Genomic DNA, 19,000 nt, shown 5'->3' on the forward strand with positions numbered 1-19,000 from the left:
TTACTCTACAAAAATATAAAAATGAAATATAAGTGTGTATAAATAAAAATAAATTAAATGTGTATTTATCATCTTCTTATTAAACAATTATATTTGCATTCACATGTATTTTAATGTTCATTTACTATGTGAGTATGCATTATAAAGTACTTACAGTTTGCAAGTGATGTTTACATGTGGATAATTGTGAGCCAGGCCTGGTGACTCATGTTTGTAATTCCATCACTTGGGAAGCTTCAACCCATAACTGCAAAGACTTTGAGGTCTGCTTGACGTAGTGAGATTAAAGTGTGAGATCCAGTCTTTAAAAAAATGTAAAAATAATGTGCATATTGTTCACATATATTATATCTAATTAATGTTGGATTCTTACTTACGTGTTGTCTATGCTACCTGAAGAATTTTGTATATTGTAGAATAAAGTGTGAAGCCACTGAGACAGTACAAAACCCAATCAAAACCCAATCCTTTTCCTTTCAACCTCAATCTCTGAAAAGAAGCTCTCAATGAGGAGTATGTTGTTCTTTCAACTTTGGATCGTGGTCAGATGTGGACAAATAGGTAGAATAAGGATGGATTTTTGGGCTGCAATGTCTACAGACCTGGCTTGCCCTCAACGGAGATTGCTTCCCGACAGGCCCAGAGGAACAAGAAGGAAAGCTGCATTTTTTGAACTATTAGAAGTAAAATTTATAAACCAAAGGAGCATATTTTAAAATAGCAACTCATGCCTCTAAAATTTTTTGTTCATCTACAAATTAACTGGTATACTAAAATCACCAAGAGTATTAGACTATGCACTGTCAAGGATGCCAATGCATACGATAAAACTCATTCAGGTTTGCTCTGTGCCTGAAAATCCCACAGCAGAGTGTTGGACAAAGTGGTAATTCTGTGCAATTACCCCTGCATCCAAGAAGATGTTCTCTAATGTCCCCATTTCCTCCCCAAAGACATTGAAGGGTCAGAGAATTCTGTGTGTGGTAGGAGTAGGAAGGTTGCCATGGCAGAATTCTGAAGTGGAAGTTGAAGGACTCTGACTCTAGTTTCCAAAGTGTCTGGATTCCAAAAGTTGAAGAAATAAGGCTGCGGAATTATCTAGTCTAGGTTTCATTTTTGAGACTGGGCTGTGTTCCTCAGCCAGTACAGATGCGGCTTCTCTAGGCTCCAGCTTCCTTGTGGGTCAAAATCCCAGAGAGTTTTTATGAAGATAAAGTAATATGTGAACATTTAAAACTCACAGTACTGTGAACCTTAAGTGGGCCTCAGATTGTTTTTTCTCAAGTCTACATAGCCTCAGGCAAGGCAGGAATGAATGAAAATAATATAGAATTTGACTAAAATCTAATGTCTTATAATTTTGCAATTTTTAGCATATTTAAGGCAAAAATTAAATTCTGTTTTTATGGTTTTGTTTTTTGATTTTTTTTTTCTGTTTTTCTAATTCTGGATCTTGATTCTAGAACCTCAAACTAGCTAGACAATTGGTCTACAACTTACCTGTATCCCAAGCCCATTTTACTTTTTGTTTGTTTGTTTTCGTTGTTTACTTTCCATTTTAACACAGGTTCCCCATATCTGTGCAGATTAATCTTCTACTTACGATTATCCTGCCCCAAAGTTCAGGCTTAAGGCATGTGCTATCAAGTGTAGCTAAGCTTCTTGTCTTAGTTAGGGTTTTACTGTTATGAATAGACACTATGAGCAAGGCAACTCCTATAAGGATAACCTATAACTGGGAATGGCTTACAGATTCAGAGGTTCAGTCCATTATCATCAAGGTGGTATTATGTCAGTGTCCAGCCATGGTGCAGGAAGAGCTGAGATTTCTACAACTTCATCTGAAGGCCTTTAAGAGAAGATTGGCTTTTAGGGAGCTAGGAGGAGGATTTTAAAGCCCATGCCTACAATGACACACTTCTTCCAATAAGGCCACATCTCCTAATAGTGCCAATCCCTGATCCAGGAGTATTCAAACTACCACATTCCTCTCCCTGGCCTCCATAGGCTTCTTCAAACACATGAGTCTATGGGGGCCATACCTAGCCATAGCATAATGCAAAATACATTGTATCCAACTTCAAAAGTCCCCATAGTCTACAGCAGTCTTAACAATGTCAACAGTCCAAAGCTCAAAGTGTCTTCAGAGATTTATTCAGTCTCATAATTATAATCCCATAAAAAGTGAAAAATTCTGGACCAAAGCAAGACAGAAAATCAGCTGGGCAAACTCCATGTCTCCATGCCCGATGTCAAAGCATATTCAAACCACCACACTTCTCTACTTTTGCTTGTAGTGGATATATGAGTGCGAGTGTGTAGTTGTGTGTCCAAGAAGTTCAGGGTAGGACATCAGGAATCTTTGTTGCTCTCTGCTTTATGGCCTTGAGAAAGTGTCTGTCACTGAATCAGAAGTTTATCATTTTATCTAAGTGGCTGACCATTAAGCTCTCTGGGCTCTGATTCTCTTGTCTCTATTCCTGCCCTACTCCACCCCCACCCCATCCAACAGTATGAAGGCTGTAGAGGGGTGAAGCTTCTCCTAGCTGTTTACCTGGGAGTTAGGATAACACACCTGGATCTCTGCATTGCCAGAGCAAATGTTGTTACTCACTGAGCATCCTCCTAGCTGTCAATCTTTTCTGCTTTTAATGTTAGTCATTCAATACCTTTTATGTTTTCCTCTTTGGTGAGATTACTAGCCATGCTATATTTTCAAATTTAACATATTTAGTCAAATTTGCATTATTTCTGCTCTCTAAATCTGTCTGTGCAGCACTATGTAAGTGTCAATGACAAAATTCTCCATTTTTATTTTTGATTAATCTCTTTTCCATGACTTTTCATGGGAATCTAATTAAGATCCACACAGGAGCTGGCTGACCTCACTGGAGTCACCACTCCTGCTTTCCACTTCTTACATATCCAAGGACCACTGTCTGTAGCGGAAGTTGAGAGATATCCGTTTCATATCCGGACTTCGTTTAACCACTTAGACCAGGCCTTGGTTTTACTGACTTGATCTTTAATCATGGGTATGTGGGAAACGTTCAACAATGGCACAATTGTGCATGTAGATAAGCTTACACTTTACACCTGTTTCTTTTCTAGCTTCTGTTGTTGCAGTCTCTTCCTCTTTCTCCATTGTCAGACTGTCTTTTCCCTTCTTCCTAGCTGTTTGTCTTTGCCACACCTCCACTTTACATACTTCTGCTACTTGATAGACCCCACTATGAGATCTATGGCATGAATTAGAAGAATGGGAGAGGCTTGAAATGCATGCCCAGCCTAGGATCTTGCTAAACTTGAAGCTTGTCATTTAGTCTGGCTAGCAGGCTACTGATATACTCCTGTCTCTGCCTCCACTCCAGTAGTGGAATTATGTTAGTGTTATTTATATAGATGCTGGAAATTCAAATTTAGGTCCTGATGATGTCACAGCCAGTGCTATTACCCACTGTTCTATGATCATAGTCCCTTTAACTGCATTTATGAGAATCACCCATGCTTTAGTAATTAGAAAATTTTCTATGAAACTGTAACTTTCAGGCTTAATGAATAACAAATGAAGTGTGTTGAGGGGTGTGTGTGTGTGTGTGTGCATGTGAATACCAGGTGTTGATGCCATGTGTCTGCTTCTTTTTTCTTTCCACCTTACATTTAAAAAAAAAAAAAAAAGGTTCGCAATGAACATACAAGTGACCACTTTGTCTGAATTTTTGGTCAGTATACCCCAGGACCAGCTTATCTTTGCCTTCCATACCCCAGAGGTTACAGAAATGCACAGCTGGCTATGCAGGTTCTGGGGGTCCTGCTTCAGATCCCTATGCTTTTGCAGTTAGTCTTTTACCCACTGCAGGATCTTCTAGCTCCTAAACACTGAATTTTAGATCAAATTTTGAGTAATACCTGAAAAAAAATTAAAAATTCTTCCCCCACTGTTTCTTTCATATGTTTAAATAATTGCAATCTTTCTTTTAAATTATTATTTTTTTAATTGGGGAAATACAAATGGTATGTAATGATGTGGCATGCAGAATAGTTGATTTAAAACCAATGCCAGTGACTTCTGGTGTGCTTCAGCAGTGACTGCTAAAGAACATAGCATGATCCACTTGTTATTGTTAATGCTATGACATTCTTTTTTTTTTAAATTTTATTTGGAGGAATAAAAATTTTCAGAGGTCAGTTGACCCCAGTATTCAATCCATAACATCTGTCATATAATTTACTTTTTATTTTATTCATGCTATGCCATTTATTTGCTTTAAATAGAAAACTTGCATAGAAAGAAACTCATTGACATTGGTTATTATCAGAAACTCTAAAAAAAGAATCAGGACATTTGAGCACAAAATGTCACATCTTTCATGTCCTCTGCCTTAGCCCATGGTATGAGTGGTATGGTTTAGAGCAGTTATTAAAACTTAATTTTGGGGGTTCTTTTCAAACCTCACCTTCTATTTTGTTCTCTTTTCTAGCGTTCCAATGAACGTCCTTCCCTGCTGTGGTCCCACAGCATGCATTATGTACCTCAGTTAGAACTCTTCCAACCATGTATTATATCTAGACAGAGGCAGAGGCAAAGACAGGTATAGTTAATGTACACATATTAACACCGTGTGTGAAAAACCTTACAGGCCCCCTTTCTAGATGAAGAAGTACAAGAAATCAATGGCTGCTAAGAGAGGGCTCATTGGTTTTATTCAGAGACAAGCCCTGATAGGCTAGCCCCAAACAGTCAGCCTTAAACATTCGTCTCCATGAGCAACACACCAACTCTTGATGGACCCTAACTGCCCCTTAGAATGCTGTTAGGAGACATCTAGTAAAAATCTAAGTTGAGATTGTTTAGAAAGTCAAATGAGATTGTATCTAGAATTATGACTTCCTCATAGACTTATGGTTTTAAATTACAATGACACAAATTTTAAGATTCCATCAAGTAAAATAAATCAAGTAAAATAAGGTTTTTCAGGGGAAAGCTAGGCTGAAAAGGTGATTTCTATCCATAAGAAAGCATTTAATGCACAGAATTTTAAAGAATTAACCTTTCTTCTCACAAAATAAGAAAAGGGGGAAGTTTGGGAGAAAAAATTAGTCTGGACTCCTAAGAAATTAGCTTTTCCTTCCCCAAATCTTATAAAGAGAGCCTGAGTGTTAACAGATGAAAATGTGAGTTTGGGAAAGCCAGATGCCAAAAGACTTTATCTGTGTTTCACCAGATATGTGTGTTTGGGTCGACGGGTATCTAGAGCCATCCTTGGTTGCTGCTAGCTGCTGGGAAGTGCTGTCAAATGAGCCATGGTGGCTGCATCAGTGGATATAGCTGGCATCTCTGCTTCTGTATGGAGGAGGTAGGACATTTATGAAAGAGGTATTCGTTAGAAGAATTTTGTCTTAGTTTTTTCCTGTGTCTCTGATGAAATAATCTGACAAAATTGATTTAAATAAGAAGAACTTTATTTTAGCTTACAGTTCAAGATACCGTCCATGTTGGTAAGGGAATTCAGCAGCAGGGGATTGAGGTAGCTATTCATACTGTACACACAGTTATAGGACAGATAGAGATGAATGGATGCTGCTTCTCAGGACTTTCCCTCCACTTATATAGTCCAGGATCCCAGCCAGATAATGGGGAGATCCATCTTCTCTTATTCAAAGCAACCAAGGTAAACTTCTAATTGATTGTATATTCTGTCAGTGAGGAGTTAACACTAACCATCACAGTATAATAAGAGAAAAGGTCAAGACTAGGTGAGCTTCATAAGAAGGAGACCTTCTGGATTGAGAGTCAGCATGTTCACAGAATACTTCCTAAGAGGTGGTCATAGACAGTGAACCAAAGTGGAGAGAAGAGATCCACACAATAAAGGGATGCAAACAGTGCTAACTCCATAAGAGATCCACAAGAGAGTATGTACATGTTGTGAGACCACAAATGCTGTCTCAATTACAGTGACTACAGAGCCAAATTCCCTCCCTATAGCCCTGCTATAATGAAGACAGTAAAAAGCTGAAAAATAGGAATTAGAGAACAAGTTTAGTATACTATGACACTATTACTTGGTCTACTAGCTTGATGATGGTGATAAAACTAGATTATTTTTAAGTTTGATATTCTTGTTGAAAACATTTTTGAGGGATTTTAGGAAGAATTACTAGTGGTAGGATAAATAAGAGTGCATCCTTTACTTGGGGCTGAAGAACACTAACCCGTAATCATTCTGAAGCAACAAGAATATGCTGCACTATGTCTATATTTGTTATTTTCTTTTCTTTTGCTTTAATAAAGCACCACGACCCAGGCAACTTTTAGAAGACAGATTATTCTCACTTAAGTTTCCAGAGGACTCTAGTCCATGGACATAGACAGCATAGTAGCATGTGGCAGCATGGTGGCAGAACAGGAACCTGGGAGTTCACACCATGAAGCAGAAAGAACTAAATGGCATCGGTGGGAGGCTTTTATCTCTGAAAGCCCACCCTAAGTGATAGCACTTTCTTCAGCAAGGCTGCACCTCAAACTAGAGACCAAATATTAAAATATGAGAGCCTGTGGGACCACTGTCATCCAAACCAACAATTATTTTTAACTTAAATGCTTGACAATATTCACAAAAGACATCTTAAATCTTGAATGTTCTGGTACCTGAGGGAAAAAGTAAAAACTTACTGAAATAAGCTATGAAGTTCCATAGGATATTAGCTGTAATTTTCTTTTTAAATCTTATTTCACCCTTAAATAAACTTCTGATTTCTTCTTATGTATCTCTAGTTTCATTATTTGAGAATTGTGACATCTCTAAGTTCAGTAGAGAGATAACACTACCTCATTTAAGACTCTTTGATGTTATTTTCTCAAAATTCAAACTAGTTAATTTAACTTGGACTGGCTACTTATCCAATAAACATAACTTCATGTTTTAACATGTTTATGTGTCACCTTAGAGTCTATAGATTGTTTCCTGATTCCCTTCCAGCCTAGAAAAGAGACTACATAATAACCCCATAAATGTGTCTAACACAGAAAACTTCGGGTTCACATTTCAGTATTTTCCATTCCTCCCTCTGGCTGTTGCTTGTTATTAAATAATAGATTCTGTTTTTTTTTCTTATTTATTCATTTGTTTTCTTAAACCTATGAGTTACATTTAACTTTATCACAGGACCCTCTTAAAGAAACTCTAAAAGTATGTTGAATACATAATACACTACAAATGTGCTTGCATTTCAACCTGTCTTTCATACTTTGAGTGGTACTGACTCTGATAAAATGAAGGTCCTGCAGGGAAGATGTCTAACGAAATGTTCAAAGACCATGTTTTTAATTTTTGGCTGCTCCCTCATATGTCTAACTCTTTGGCTTATTTTAAAGAGGCTTGTTTTGCCACTCAACTTTTCATTTAACATGTTTTCATTTTGTAGCTACTAGATCTAAGGCATGGTGGAAGATGGGTGAGTAGAGAGATAAGAGTGTCTGTCTTGACTGAATATTGATAGCGGAAGAAAGAGTGAAATGCACACAGCATTGTCATGCATTTGGTAATCACACCGTACATGTATCTGTAGGTATGTCATGGACAAAGACACAGTTCAAGAATGTTTCAGGAGCCTCTGCAAGATGCCGTTGGATTCTATGTAAAGGATCGTTTGTGTGGTCATATAGTACAGAGCTATTCATCCTTAGGTAAAGGAACTATTCCAATGGAAGTTACTGAACATACTGAAGCTGTTGGAGCATCACTTAGTAATCCTGAAGCAGAGCTTCTTGTAAGTTATCACACACCACAACCCTTTGCTTCACAAATGTTTATGAAGAGTCTTTTTTTCCTGGTTATTATTTATTTTTTTGTTGGATATTTTCTTTATTTACATTTTAAATGTTATCCCCTTTCCTGATTTTCCTACTGGAAAACCCTATTCCCTCCACCTCCCACTGCTTCTATGAGGGTGCTCTACCACACACCCACTCCTGCCTCTTTAATGAATTTTTTGAGAAGTCAGGATTCCAGCAGTGAACCTTCCTGGTAAGTTATCAGTGTATAAACCTTACACTGAAATTGAGAGGTTCAGGTGGTGAAGTCTAAGTTGAGCAAGAGAGAAGGCACTGCCACAGAGTGCCTGGGACTAGCGGCAGTAGAAAGGAAACCAGTGACAGCTTCTCATCACCTGAAGCATCCATATTCAAGAGAAACCACCAAGGAAAGAAGTATGAGAACAAAGTTGGAAGAGAGCAGAGTCTACAAAGATGTCCTGTGACCTGAAGAAGAGCATACCAGAGTGAGAAGCAGGGAGCAAGGCGGCCAGCTTTTATTCTGGAGTAAAGACTAAGGTGTTGAAACATAAAGAGGAAGAGTTGTGATGGCCTTTGTCAAAGGCTTGGGAACTCAGGAAGGACTTCAGACTTCAAGCTAAGTTTGTGACTAGCAGCCTTTCTGTAGATTTAAACAGGATAGTGGCACAATTTTAGAAGCATTTTGAAAAGTCTGTCGCAACATCTCTCTGGTTAAAGTCATGCTGGGAGCAGGTATGGAAATGAAAGAGGCTTCCTATGAGAATGATGTGTTAGACATAATGCTTTACAGTGGTTTCTCTGAGAAGGATGGGAGGGGCTTAGAGGACTCCATTGCCCCCTTCTGTATACTGCATGAAGAGTAAACCAAACCAAACCAAACCAAACCAAACCAAACCAAACCAAACCAATAATAGCAACAACAACAAAACGCCACTTACCAGAAAGAACCAAGATACTACTCCCTTGATTCTCAATTGGCTTCCATCTGCCGATAACTTGCAATAATTTTCCTTTTACAGACAAAGATGATTAGACAGGCAATATCACACATTCAATATAGAAAGTAGAATACTGATGGAGTATATAGCTTTTGTCAAGGCAACTTACCTAGCAGGTAGATTGATTCAGATCAGAGCATGGTTTTGTTGGGTTAGCCTCCACTCTCAGTGCTCCTGACAAATCATCCAAGATGCTGTCTGTAATGACATGATGTATCACAGAGTGCTGTTTGGAAGTTGAGGATAAAACTATCAAAACATGGCTGACAGAATTCTTCTTTCAAATAGCAAACTTCCAGCTCAGGGGCCTCTAGGAATCTCTGAAACATATGTATATACAAGTAGCATTAAATAGTTTAGGCAGGTTGTATTTATGTATTTAGAAGTGGGGTGTGTGTGTGTGTGTGTGTGTGTGTGTGTGTAAACAGCAATTAATGAAAATAAAGAAGCCATGAGTTTGAACAAAACCAAGGAGGGGTATATGAGAGGGTCTTGGGGGGAAGAAAAATTAGAGGTAAATGATGTAATTATATTGTAATATCAAAACATATAGGAACTAAAACCAAAAACTTAAACTTCACTCAAGAACTTTTCAAAGGGTAGTTGTAAAGTTTTAGCATTTGTGGCCAGAATGGTTGAGTTAAAATGTGCCATGTGACCAGTCTAGTTTGCCTCTGCTTATAGTAGAGACACAGTTAGTATTATCTAATTAGGGAGAATAGGAGATTCACAAGGGCATAAAGATAAACAATTTGGAACTAGCAATGGAGGCAATTCCACATTAGTCCTTATTCTGGGTCATATACTGAAGACGCCTTTTTCAGAAATGCGCCAATCCAGGCCATAGGAGGGGTTAGAATTAGCCCTCCAACATTCCAGAATCCCTCATAAAGTAGACATGTGCCCAGCAATAATCCACCCTTCCCTGTGTGTGCCTGTTAGGGGCAGGGGTGAATGTATATCATTGTGTGAAGAGAGTAGGGTAAGGCTGTGCCTAAGCCCCAGACCCTAGCCCTGGCCTTTCCCGGACTGTGATGGCTGTCCTGATGCTAGTTAGGACAGCATGGGACCATAAGGCCCTGGGTTTTCCATATTTAAAGCCAATGTAAGCTGCCATGTGTCTCTATGTGACCAATGTGAGCTGCCAATGTGTCTGTGTGAATACAGTCTGAGCACAAGGCTGAAAAAAAAAAAAAACAACCCCCCCAAAAAAAACCCACCCAAAATATGAATCATTTTATTTGTATTTTAGATGTTCTTGAAAGTTAAGAAGAGAAAAGAAAAAGAAAGAGCAGAAATCAGGTGAGAAGCTATCATTACGCTCACCCTGCTGGTGGGCTCTGTATAAGTTTACATCTGTTCTAAAGAGCTATAGTCTGCAACTTAACATGATTGCTTTGGTAATTCTCAATAGTGTAAACCAATGAAAGAAAACCAGATTTGAAACAGAATATGCAAATAACCAAGGTTTTATACAGAGGCATGTTATATAACATGCCTGAAAAATCTGTCCTGAAAACGTCCTGAAAAAAATGTGTCATTTTCAAATGGTGTAAGATTATAGAAAGTTTTTTTTATTATTTAACTTAACTTTGTCTTCTTTTTTGTGGGAACATCTTTCATTTTTATTTTTTATTGGATATTTTATTTATTTACATTTCAGATGCCCCCCATTTCCCCTCCCTAGAAAACCCCTATCAAACTCCTCCTCCTCCTTTTTGCTTTTATATTATTTTAATGTTTTTTTTTTTGTTGTTGTTGTTGTTGATTATGTTTGTTTTTCGAGACAGGGTTTCTCTGTATAGCCTGGGCTGTTCTGGAACTCACTCTGTAGACCAGGCTGGCCTCAAACTCAGAAATCCACCTGCCTCTGCCTCCCAAGTGCTGGGATTAAAGGCATGCACCACCACAGCCCAGCTCTATTTTAATTAATGTAAGTATTAAGGTCAGTTCTACATTGAGGAACTAGCAATACAATGGATGCAAATAGTCAAGAAACAAGCAAGACAATAAACATAAATAGTCAAAGAACAGGCAAGGCAATAAACAAATTTCCATGAACACTCCCATGATTACTGTTTCTAAGGGCTTATCAGGAGAAGCAAAATATCTGAGCCCATTTTCCTATCCTAGCCCAAAGTCCTTTTCATGTCTGAAGCCTACTTCCTTCTTCTAGCCTAAAATTTAGACTCCTGCCTGAAATTACTTCTTTGTTCTAGCCTAATATTTAGATCCCTGCCTGAAATTTCTTTGTCTTATTAATTTATATTTAATCATTTCATTTCTGAATACTGTATTTATATTATTTTCATTACTCCTACTCCACCCTCAGACCTTTTCTCTACCCCACTCACTTTCTTTAATTCAGTAACTTCTACAATTTAATTATTCTACAATTAAATACAAACACATATAAATATACATACACATATATATATATATATATATATATATATATATATGTGTGTGTGTGTATGTATGTATACATGTATGTATGTATGCATTTATGCATGCATGTGTATCCTACTTGGTCTATTAGTATTGCTCATACATGTTTTTATTGCTTGCTGGCTACTTAGAATTGGATAACCTATCAGGGGCTTCACTCCTGGAGAAAACAAATTCTCCCAATCTCCATAACAATTGATTGCCTGTAGTTTTTCACTTAGGGGTGGGGCTCTGTAGGCTTCCTTTATCAACACTAGTGTATTTATTGACTTGCATTTTCCTTTTGGTAGAGAAAACATAAAATGTAATATGATTGTTCTATTGTACATACGTTGAAAATAGGTGAATAATTTGCTATATATCTAATGAGCATATAAATTTAATATATACGTGCTGAAAGATGATCACACATGGTTGTGAATGGTCATATTGACTGATATCGATCAGTACAGGGTGATGCCCACACACACATCATGTGAATTTGTTATGTGTATATAATGATTCTTGGGTCACATTTTATTTCTTACTGTGTTATGACAGTGTCACACATGTTCCTGAATGTAAACCCAACTAAAATAAAACACAGTGATGAAGGAAGTTAAAAGTAGGCATTCCTTGCTATTTAAACAAATCTGCTACCCACACAACTAATAAAGCTGAATAAAATATTTTATAATCTTCTTGCACTCAGCTGAAATGTGACAAGTTACTAATGAATCCTCAGGATCAACTAAAGAAAAATGGATAGGGTGTGCTGAGCTCTGGATTGAGGTTGTGTTTGTCCTTTTATAATACCCAGCGAAAGGAATTTCAGTTCCAAGGCTTAGTGTAGAATCAGCACAGAACCAAAGTCCAGGACTGTGCAGGATACTGTTCTATATGGCTCAATTACCTGAGGTGTCCAGATTTTTCCTGAAGTAAAATGGTAAGGCAGTGAACCACTATGTGCAGCTTTCCCATCAGTATCTGGGAACATAGCAGAAACAAACTCAACCAAATGACACAAAGCCTATGCTAGAAGCTCCACAAAGCTAGAAGCAGAGAAAACAAGTCAAGTCCTGTTTACTGTGTTGCAACTGATGGCACAGAAATCCAAAGGGTGGAACTATGTAGACCATCAGCCAGTCACTATAAGTCAAATCTGTTGAAAGAGCAACAGAAGAAGTAGGTGGTTAAACCTGAAAATGATGAAGAATAGTGCATATCTCAGAAATATAACTGTCATCCATCCAAGTGCCAGAATCTGTTTTTATCTGCCAAAGACATTTTAATTATCAAGCAACAACCTTTCATACTGAAAAGTTCAAACATAAAAAAGGTTTCTTGTGAATTTTACATGGACTAAATATCTCCAAGCCTTTACACAGTTGGACATCAAAAATTAAGTAACTGTATATCCATGTGCAGTTCAGTAAACTCTGAAAAACATAAGATCATATACAAAACAAACATGTAATATTGACTTATATAATAGTAAATTATATTTATGCACATTCCCAAGATACTTTCCTACACACACACACACACACACACACACACCTATAAACATAAAATGTGTTTGCAACCCGTATAGTAATATGTACATAATAAGACAAATTTTTATAACAATGTCAAAGATGTAAGCTGTATCATAGGTAAACATTCTTAAGTTAAAAATTTAAATATTCTTCAGCATTAGTGAAGGAATAGATTTAGTTTATGTATGTAGATTTTGAAATAAAAAAATCATGACAATTTAAATGCATAAATGGTATTTCATTTTACCCACAGCAGAAGCAATGTCGTTAGGTTTTCTTTCCTTCTCTACCCGCATGGCTCCACTTTTCTTGTCATTTTTCTCTGGAGCATTCCCAAGTAACACACCTACACCCTAGCTGTTATTTTAACCAATGTTTTAGTAAAACTCAGACCAAGTAATTGATAATCAAAAAAACATATACACAAATTTTATATGGATTGGGATCAGATTACAACTGGATATTCTCCTACAGTTGTCTGTTGTTCTGTTTCCAGTCCTAACATGCACATGCACACACACACACACACACACACACACACACACAGAGAGAGAGAGAGAGAGAGAGAGAGAGAGAGAGAGAGAGAGAGAGAGAGAGAGAGACAGAGACAGAGAGACAGAGAGAGACAGAGAGAGACAGAGACAGAGAGACAGAGAGACAGAGAGGGAGGGAGGGGGAGAGGAAGAGGAGAGGGAAGGAGGGAGAGAGAAACTTCAAGTGATGAATTCTTTTGTGTGAAAATGAAGCAGCCTTGACTATGGCTAGGCATGTATTCAGAGGAGCTAAGGTCAGGCTACTAAGATTCATTATGTAATCTTTCCAATGGCTTTGTCTATAGTCATAAATATTTTTATAAAGGAAAGGGTTAGGAAGGCTTGTCCAGGAGCAGAAGATTTTACACACAGACACACACACAGACAGACGCACACACACACAGAGAGACACACACACAGACACACATACACATGATGAATTTACTTAATAGAATGATATAGAACAAAAAAATTGAAAACACAAATCTTGCAAAATGCTATTTTTAGGAAACATAAAAAGAGGAAAGGAAGATGCTATTTTGTTTCACTGTTAGGAAGTTACAAAACTACATATTTTATTTTGTAGAGGTCCATACACATGTTAAAACTATGAGAAAAAGGAAAAAGTACTGACCATGTAACACTGAGGAGAAAGAACCAATAGGATGTAGGGATGGCCACCATTTTCTAACGTTTCACAAGTAAGTGGAAATTTGTAATTATTTCATAGACATCTGTGAAATTATATAGCCATTTTCTGTTTTTATATGAATTATATGTGGTGTTACAACACTAGCAACACATTAAAGAGGGAAATTATGACAGTAAAAGTAGATAGTTATTTGTAACTCCTCTAAGTGATATTTGGATATGGAATGAATTTGTTCAGTTGAGCAAACAATAATGTCATAGTTTATAACTTTTGAGTTAGAATCCATGTTAGATTGTTTTTCATTGTAGCAAAGATATTAGGAATATAATAATTCTCATTAACCGGGTGAAGACAGTGTGTCCCCCAGAAGTTACATAACTGTCCAGAAGACAAGACCTAGCAAGCAGGGGAGGGAAAAAAAAGTGACTCTATTACTTTTTTTAGTTTATTTATTTATTTATTTATTTATTCATTCATTCATTCATTCATTCATTCACTTTCTATCCCAATATCAGCTCCCCTCTTCTCCCAGTACTCTCCCACTCAGATCTTTCCCCCATTTCTCCCTCTGCAGTCCTTCACACACTATATCTCCTTTCCCAGCTTGCATGCACATCAAGTCACTGCAGTACCCAGTGCATCCTCTCCCACTGAACCCAGACAAGTTGGCCCAATTAGAGTAATGGAATATTCAGGCAGGCAGGCGGGCGGGCGGGCGGGCGGGCGGGCGGGCGGGCAGGCGGGCAGGCGGGCAGGCGGGCGGGCGGGCGGGCGGGCGGGCGGGCAGCCGGGCAGCCGGGCAGCCGGGCAGCCGGGCAGGCGGGCAGGCGGGCAGGCGGGCAGGCGGGCAGGTGGGCAGGCAGGCAGGCAAGAGGTTCATAGACAGCCCTGCTCCAGTTGTTGAGGGACCCACATGAAGACCAAGCTACACATCTGTTACACATGTGCACAGGCCCTAGGTTCAGCCAGTGCCCTTTGGTTGATGGTTGAGCCTCTGGGTACCCCAGGGGTCCAGGTTAGTTGACTGTCCGTCTTCTTGTGGAAGCCCTGTCCTCTTCAAGTCCATCAATCCTTCCCACAACTCTTTCATAAGACTCCCTAAGCTCCATCTAATGTTTGGCTGTGGGTCTCTGCATTGCTTTCCATTGGCTCCTGGGTGGAGCCTCTCAGAGGACAGTTATGCTAAACTCTTGTGTGCATGCATGACAAGAGTTTTACTAATAGTGTCAGAGATTGGTTCTTGTCCATGGGTTGGGTTTCAGTTAGGGACAGTTATTAGTTGGCCATTCCTTCTGTCTCTGCTCTGTCTTTGTCCCTGCACTGCAGATCTTGTAGGCAAGACATATTTTTGTCAAAGGTTCTGTCCTTATGCCTTCACTGGGAGTCATTCCTGGTTACAGGATTGGCCATTTTGATTCATATCTTCCCACTCCTAGCAGTCTCAGCTAGAGTTGTCTCCATAGTCCCCCAGGAGCCTCCCTCCAACCCAGGTCTCTGTCAAGTCAGCATCTGCCCACACACCCCAGCTCACAGCTGATTACTGATTTCCTTTCTCCCTTCCTATATCTAACAACCCCGTCCTATCCTGCTACCCTCTGCGTCCCCTCTCCCATCCAGTCCCCTACTTCTATCCATGTTCTATGTTTGTTGTATTTCTCCTTCTGAGGAAGATTCAAACATCCTCCCTTGGGCCCTCCTTGTTATTTGGCTTCTTTTTGTCTGTTGATTATAGCATGGTTTTCCTGTAGTTTATGACTAATATCTACTTATAAGTGAGTACACACCATTCACATGTACTTCTTGGTCATGTCCATTGTGTAAATGAACCACATTTTTTTATCCATTCTTTAGTTGAGGGACATCAAGGTTATTTCCAGTTTCTGTCTATTATGAATAAAGCTGCTATGAACAGAAATAAGCATGTATCTTTGTGATATTATGAATAATCTTTTGAGTATATGCTCAGGAGTGTTATAGCTAGGTCTTGAAGTACTAACTGATTTCTAGAATTTAATGACTGTTTATATTTCCTTAGTGGTTGTAGGACAATTTAGATAGTTTACATGATCTTGATTTAACTTTGGCAATTGGTATCTGTCTAGGAAATCATGCATTTCATTTAGATTTCCTACAGGCTTTTGAAATAAGATATAATGATTCTTTGAATTTCCTCAGTGTCCATTGTAATGCCTATCTTTTAATTTCACACTGTCTCTGTTCCTTTTAGTTAGTTTGGCTAAGGGTTTGCCTATGTTGTTGAGTTTTTCAAAGAATTTGTTGATTTCATTGTTTCTTTGTATTGTTCTCTTTGTTTCAGCCCTGAGTTTTATTATTTCTGCTGTCTATTCCTCTTGGATGTGTTTTCTTTCTCTTTCTTTGTTTCTTCGTTTCTTTCTTTGTTCCTTTTCTTTCTCCTCTTCCTCCTCCTCCTCCTCCTCCTCTTCTTCTTCTTTTTCTCCACCTTTTTCTTCTTCTTCTTCTTCTTCTTCTTCTTCTTCTTCTTCTTCTTCTTCTGCTTCTGCTTCTGCTTCTGCTTCTGCTTCTGCTTCTGCTTCTGCTTCTGCTTCTGCTTCTGCTTCTGCTTCTGCTTCTGCTTCTGCTTCTGCTGCTGCTGCTGCTGCTGCTCCTCCTCCTCCTCCTCCTCTTCCTCTGCTCCTCCTCTTTCTACTTCTTCCTCTTCCTTTTTTTTTCTAGAGTTTTCAGGTATATTTTTAATCCAGTAGTATGAGAATTCTCCAATTTCTTTATTAAGGTACTTAGTGCTATTCCCTTGGCACCCCTTTCATTGTGCCCTATAGTTTGGGTACTTTGTGCCCTCATTTTCACGAGATTTTATAGTCTTTAATTTCTTCCCTGACCTAATGATTATTGAGTTCAGTTTCTAAGAAGAGACAGGCTTTCTATTGTTTGTGTTGTTGTTAAAGTCCAGCTTTAATCTATAGTGATATGATAGGATGCAAGGGGTTTCGATCTTGTATCTTTTAAGGCTTGCCTTGTGACCAATTATATGGTCAATTTGAAGAAGGTTACATGATGTGCTGAGAAGATGGTATTTTCTTTTGTGTTTGGGTGAAATGTTCTATAGATATCTGTTAGGCCCGTTTGAGTCCTAACATCTATTAATTCTCTGTTTAGTTTCTGTCTCAATGACCTGTCAATTGGTGGGAGTCAGGTGTTGAATTCTCCTATTATTAATGTGTGGCTTTCAATATGTATTTCAAGGTTTCATAATGCTTCTTTTACAAATGAGCATGCCTTTGGATTTGTGGGGGATAGATGTTCAGAACTGAGATGTTCTCTTGGCGGATTTTTCTATTGACGTGTATGAAGGGCCCTTCTCCATCTCTTTTGAATAATATTTGTTGACAGACTATTTTTTAGATATTAGAATAGCTACTCCAGCTTGTTTCCTGGGTCTGTTTTCTTACAAACCCCTTTTCCAGCCCTTTACTCTGATGGAGTGTCTACCTCTGTTGCTTAGATATGTTTCTTGTATACAACAGAATGATGGATTCTGTTTATGCATCTATTTTGTTAGCCTATGTTTTTTATTGGTGAATTAAGTCCATGAATGTTGAGGGATATTAGTGAACAATTATTGTTAATTTCTATTATATTGATGTTGCTGGTAGTGTGTGTATGTGTGAGTGTGTGTGTATGTATGTATGTTTCTTCTATTGATTTTAATTGTGAAACTATTTCCTGTATTTTCTTGAATATAGTTAGCATTATTTGGTTGGAGTTTTCCTTCTAGTATCCCCTGTAAGGATTGGTAGTGGAAAGATGTTGTTTAAATTTGGTATTGTCATGAAATATCTTGGTTTCTCTATCTATAGTCATTGAAAGTTTTGTTGAGGATAGTAGTATGAGCTGACATTTGTTGTCTCTTAGGGTCTGCAAAGCATCTGCCTGGGGCCATCTAGCTTTTAAAATCTCTGTTGGGAAATCAAGTGTAGTTCTGTTAGGTCTGTCTTTATATGTTACTTGGCCTTAGTCCCTTGCATCTTTTAATATTCTTTCATTGTTCTATACATTCAGTGTTTTGATTATTATATGGTGGGAGAATTTTCTTTTCTGTTCCAATCTGCTTGGTGTTCTATATGATTCTTGTATGTTTTTAGGTATCTCTTTCTTTGTGTTAGAGAAATTTTCTTCTATAATTTTGTTGAAGATGTTTTCTGGGCCTTTGAGCTGAGAATTTTCTTCTTCTATTTTTATTATTCTTAGGTTTGCTCATTTCATAGTGTCTCAAATTCCCTGGAAATTTTGTGTCATGAGCTTTTTATAGTTTGCATTTTCTTTCACTAGTGTATCAGTTTATTTTATCTTCTATGCCCGAGATTCTCTCTTCCATCTCCCATATTCTGTTGGTGATAGTTAAAGTTCCTGTTCTTTTTTTCTAGGTTTTCTATCTCCAGAATTGCTTCAGTTTGTGTTTTCTTTATTGTTTCTATATACATTTTCAGACCTTCGACAGTTTTATTAATATCTTTCACCTGTTTGACTGCATATTCGTGTGTGTGTGTGTGTGTGTGTGTGTGTGTGTGTGTGTGTGTGTGTATAACAGCTTCAAATTTTAATGCCTCTACCTTGTTGGATGATGTATATTCTTGTATTTACTTAAGGGATTTATTAATTTCCTCTTTAAAGACCTCTATCATCTCTGTAAGAGTGGATTTAAGATCATCTTCTTGTGCTTCAGTTTTTTTGAGGATACACATGGCTTGTTATAGAAGGATAGCTAAACATGTGCAACTCACCTTTGCTTGAATATATCATTTTTAACATGCAAGGTTTCACCAGAGAGACCTAAACCTAAATCTTAAATCATTGTTCTGTTTCCAGTATTTGTATTCTCTGTTTCCCAGTGTAGTGAGTGACTAGATGGCCAAAACAGAGCTTTTCTCCCTATGAGCTTTCATATAGTGTAAAACCTTCTAAACGGCAGCACCTGACAGATTGAATTATAGGGCTCAGGGGAATCCCTGTAAATCCCTCAATCTCTATCATCCCTTTGAAAATACAAACCCCATAAGAGGCTCAGTTGCCATAGC

This window comes from Arvicanthis niloticus, chromosome 7, assembly GCF_011762505.2.
Source record: "Arvicanthis niloticus isolate mArvNil1 chromosome 7, mArvNil1.pat.X, whole genome shotgun sequence".
Taxonomy (NCBI): Eukaryota; Metazoa; Chordata; class Mammalia; order Rodentia; family Muridae; genus Arvicanthis; species Arvicanthis niloticus.